Here is a 5,505-nt window from a genome sequence, read left to right on the forward strand (position 1 = left end):
AACTGCTCTTTGGAACTTGAGTTTGACTTCCAAACTAGTTACTGCCCAATTCATGAATATCTAAATAAAGCCAGTGAGTTCAAACCAAAAAAAAGAAAAAGAAAAAGGTTTTCTGGCAAATGTCTTTCGACGGGCCTATGAAAGTCATAACGTGGACCTACTTCTAAGCACATGCTCACTACTTACATACCTGATAAACATTTCACTTACCCTACTGACCTAGAAATCTCCCTGGTCCCTGGTACAGGGTGTCCCAATTACTTTACTCCTGAGGCTTGGGCTGTAAGAGCTCTGTCCTAGACACAAATCGCATGATCTGATGAAAATCATTCTTTCTTTGTCAAAATCCAAACCTGAGCCCAGCATAGTACTCTGCTCATAATTGTTGTCTCTCAGTGACAAATTCCCTTGCATCTCTTCTTGGTCTGTGACTCAGGAGACTGCCTTCCTCCCAGGTCCGCTGGGCTGTTGTCTCCTGCAGGGCAGACCACCAGGTGGAGCTGCTGGGTAAGTCTGCACCATTAGACAGAGCCATTCATGCCAAGAGGACTCCTTCCTGGCTGTTGTAAGCCAAAGCCAAACCCCCTGCCCCAGGACGCTGATTCATAGTGGCCCTATCTATAGAGGGTTCTGAAGTTCTAAGGCCTTATGGGAGCAAACTGCCTCACTCTTCTTTTCCTTTTAATTTTTTTTGCTTTTGAACTCTCTTGTCAATGTCTACGATTTCCACACGGCATTTTGAAATATTAATAGCTACTGAAGACTCCCCATGACTACCTCTCTGATTCCACAGGCAGACGAGCTGCCCCTTTAGGAAACCCTCAGTTGTGTGATACTCCACATTTTGAAAAGGAGGAAATTGAAGCCCAGAAGGGTTAGGTGTCTCCCTCGAGTTCTCAATCTGTGAATGAAAAGATAAATTGAATCAAGATAGCAAAGGAGGTAGTGATGGGCACCGCAGGCTCAAAACCACTGCAAGCAGATGGATATCTGTGGGCAAGGCCAGAGCTCAGGAAAGCCAGTGTGTTGTGTTACCAAGAACTTGTGGCAGGAGAGGTTGAGGTAGGGAGGCGGTACGGGCACCCATGCCTGTGACTATGTTACACGCAAAGATGCCAAGTGTGCTTTCTGAAGCGCAGGACTCTACTCACACGAAGGGGCTAACATTCTCCAAAGAAAGTGTCTACTTCAAATGTTGACACGTTCTACAGGTCATTTCGGTGAATGTATGCACGCAGCCTTCCCTGGATCTGTGAGAACAGCCAAGGATTGTGCAGAGGATAAACAATGACAACGAGTAGCGCGCCCACACGCCTGCTTCCATACCAGGTCGATAGGCCGGAGATCAACGGTTTCCCCACAAGTTTACATGTTGTTCATTAGCAACAGCATGTCAGCAGGGCAGCCCTGTGCCTGGAGTGGGGGGTGATGATGAAGGGTCTTCCTCAGCCCTTACTCTCTGGCAGGCTGCCCCTGAATGGGCACCAGCACTCAGACACAGCAGGCCGAGAGAGACAGGAGTAGTACAGCCTGAGAAAAAGCACACACACACACACACAATGACCCTGGATAAGTTACTTCCTCAATTACCTCTCAGCACCACGAATTCCTCATCTGTAAAATGAGGGGGCTGGATTTTCCCATTTTTAAGTGATACTTCCAGAACACTCCTGAATCAACGCGAGGATTTTCAGTCACCGAATCCATTCCCATCAGAGGGAATCTCCTTGGCCTTGGCCTTCTGAGGTCCCAGGGCGGTGCAACAGTTTGTGCTCCTCTATGAAATTAAAGTTAGTGGTTTGCACCCACTTGCAAGTACCGTGAAGGAAAGCCCTGACACCTTCTTTTGCAACGTTTGCAGTCAAGAAAACCCTATGGGAGGGATCGATCTTGTAACATGTGAGCCTTCCCTGAGGCAGAATGGTTTGGGGTTGAGTCCGTTTATTGTGCCAACCTGGCCGATAAACACATGTGTGTGTGTGTGTGGGGGGGGGGTTAATTGAAGGGCAGAGGGATAAATGGCTCGGTGAGCCTCGCCTTTCTAGTTCTCAGGTCTCTTGCAGGGTGCAGCTACCTTAGTAATTCCCTGCTTCAGCTGGCAAAAGTCACTTGCTGCAAGACATCCCCAAGAAGCAGCCACATGGACCTACCCTGATGCAGCCCTGGATACTGGAGCAGCCGTGTGGAGACTCCTGCCAGTGCTGAGATACTTATTCATTCACTGACTCGGCCTTCCTCTTACAGTCGGTGTCATTGTGTGTGTTTTGTGAGATGGAGGAGGACTTTGTGGATTGGTGTCGGACATATGGGTTAATGGGTTATTGTTGGACATGTGGGCTTGGGCAGCACTGGGTTGGGATGTTTTCTTGATGTGCACTTACCCTTTATATAAAACTCCCTCTTCTACGTGAGTTTCTGTGGATTAGTTTCTCTAAAGTACCCAGACTAACACAGGGTTTTGGACTTCTTCTGAAGCTTTATTTGGGGACTGGGAGTAGAGTTTTTTCAGGTATGGAAGCTGTTGGACTGAATTGTCTCACAGGTGTCTTCCAGTTCACTAACTCCATCATATGATTTGAGCATTTTCTTCTCTAGTGACCAGAATATCATAAATCTAAGAAAGCCTATAGCACACACTCATATATAATTTGTCAACCTCACCTGCATTAGATGACTCCAATCAAGCAGGTTAATTCTCTTGTGATTCAAATGCTGTGGGGGTCTGAGAAAATGGGCTGGAAACACAGTCACGAACTTGGCCTCTGCTGTGGAAACTCTCAGGTCTTTGGTCCCTGCCTTCCCGCTTCTGCTTTTAGGAATTCACAATGACACGGGTTGCAAGTTCATCGATGATGGGCACGTGGGACACCTCGCCCAAGTCTTGGCCAAGACTTGCTAGAACTTGAGCACATTTGCAGTTTTAGAGGAGAAGTGCGAGGATACTGAATTCCACACACAGGGTATTTTTTTAAATACGGTTTCCTCAAACATTTGTAAGGAAAATAAATGATCGTTAAAGACAAGCAGATTGGCCATAAGAACCTGCCAAGATTGCAGGTAGCACACAACTTCTTGAAATTCATTTTCTTACAAATTCCCAGGAATACTTTCATCTGATCTAGGTCAAGGTATTGCTTGTGTTCCTGGCTCCTGTAGATGTATCACATGGCTCTGTTCGCACCATTGGTTTATGTGTCTTTGATTCATGGGTTCTGAGCAGCAAGTCTAGCGCTGGAACTGTCCTGAGCTCACTAGATAACCCAGCCCTTTGCCTGGGCGGGGTCCTGCAGAGGTACTAATGACCAGTTTCTTAGACTGATGAATGGATATCCTGCTGTTTCTCTACAGTGTCTGTGATCTGAAAGGTAAGGATTGCCTGAGTCATCTTTGTTTGCACATCCACAGTGGGGCTTCAGTGAATGTGGGCTGACTAATGAAACTGTGTGAGACACCCTCTGTGCACCCATGCATCCACTCACGTAGACACACAGACAAACACAAGCCACAGCCTTGAAGCCACAGCAGCTCATAGTTTAAATAAGACAGAAGCAGACGCAGATAATTATTGTCTTGAATGGCAGGGTCCACGGATGACTATGTGTACAGAACCGAGTGGACAAAGAAGAAGGCTTGCAAGTGTGGAAAGTGCTGGGTGCACGTGAAGAAATGGGGGGAGGACATTCTAGGCAAAGGTGTGAGCTGGGGACCAGAGGGCGTACTCCACATTGGCAAGGAAGGTGGTATGTGTATCCAGTATGTTGCCTCTCAGATGGTGCTGAACAGTTTCTTTCTGTTGCACATAGATTTGTGGCCCACTATGTTGCCCACTGGAGCCCTGGTGGCATAGTGGTTACTCATTTGGCTGTGATCCAGAAGATCAGCAGTTTGAAACCACAGTCGCTCCGAAGTTCTTCAGTGTTTGCTGTGCACACTGGCACAAAGGACACTCACTGCCATGGAAGTGGTTCTGACTCACCAACCCCCTAGGTTTCCAAAACTATACTTCTCCATGGAGTAGAAAGCCTCATCTTTTTCCCACAGAGCAGCTGCTGGTTTCAAACTGCTGTCTTTGTGGTTAGCAGCCCAATGTGTAACCACTCCCCCACCGGAGTCCCAGCTTAGCATCAACTGAGACCAAACACTCAGACCTGTAGCAGCCCCTTGTGTTCCTTTTACAAAGTAAAGAGTTCCTGGTGTTGAATCTTTTTTGGGTTTTCTTGTTTGTTTGTTTTCCAGAAACTAAATGGCAGTGATGCTAAGAAATGAGAACAAGTCCCTGTGTTAGTCACTGGGGCATCCCTGGGGAGTGTGAGGTTTAGGGCCTATGGAAGATTACTATCTGCTCCTCATTAATCCCCATGCCAGTCAGGAGCAGTAAACCATGTTCCACAACCAGATGTGCTTGGCTGGGAGCTTTGCTTCAAGAAGCTGCCCCGGGAAGTTTTATGCTAGGCCAATTGTGACTACTCACATCATAGTTCTTATGAAATCTAGGCAAAGGAATGAATCCAAATGCTGACAGCAATAGTTTTCCCTGAAAAAAAACTGCAGCCTTTATTATTTTGAATGTTTTTTATTAACAACCCTTTTCATTGAAGTATGGTAGGCACTAAAAAAATCATAGATGATTTCTGTTCACTGGTTTATCAAAATAAACACCCTGATGGCACCATCATCCAGGCCCAGCAACACCGTGGTCCTGGCACCCATACAGAAGTCTTTTTTGCAAGGTGAATAGCCAATTGGTTTCAGATGGTGCTGTCAGAGATTTTACGTATCCTGTAACTCCACCTTTCTCATGTTAGAAACAAGAAACCAGGTAGGCAGATGGGCCTAGGGAAGTGACTTACCTTGGATCATAAAGCAAGTCAGAAGAACCCCCAAACCCAAACGTCAGGCTCCTTTGCTTTCTTTTGGTGTGGCTGTGAATTCTCTGCTGTGAAGTCAATTCCAACTCACAAACCATGCCAGGCAGCGCAGCACTGCTTCTGTGGGGTTACAGGACTGCAAGCCTGCACAGAAGCAGAAAGCCTCAACTTTCGCCCACAACATGGTAGGTGGGTTCAAACTGATCACTTTGTGGTTAGCAGCCCAATGCTTAACCCACCACACCACCAGGGAACCTGCTGTGATTATCGGGTGCCATCGAGTCAATTTGGACTCAATGACCCCAGGGGGCAAGCAGAACTGCCCTGTAGTGTGCTCTTTATTGAGGCAGACCCTGACGTTTTCTTCTGAAGAGCCGTTGGATATGTTCAAACCACCAACCTTTGGGGTTGGGAAGCAAGTATTTTACCATGGTGTCACAAGAGCTCCGTTTTCCTGCTCTTACCTCCAGTACCGAGAAAGGCTTAAGCTGGACTGTTAAACAAGAAAGTCCTGCTTTCCAAGTAAAATCCTTGCTCCAGGAGTCTGAGGCTGCCTCTCTCTTGTCTCCATCACACCAGGCTCTGGGGACCTGCCTTAAAGGCAGCGCTCAAGAGCCCATTTAAACCATCACTCTCC

Source organism: Echinops telfairi, unplaced genomic scaffold (assembly GCF_000313985.2).
Source record: "Echinops telfairi isolate 266 unplaced genomic scaffold, ASM31398v2 ScPeMD7_7407;HRSCAF=8445, whole genome shotgun sequence".
NCBI lineage: Eukaryota > Metazoa > Chordata > Mammalia > Afrosoricida > Tenrecidae > Echinops > Echinops telfairi.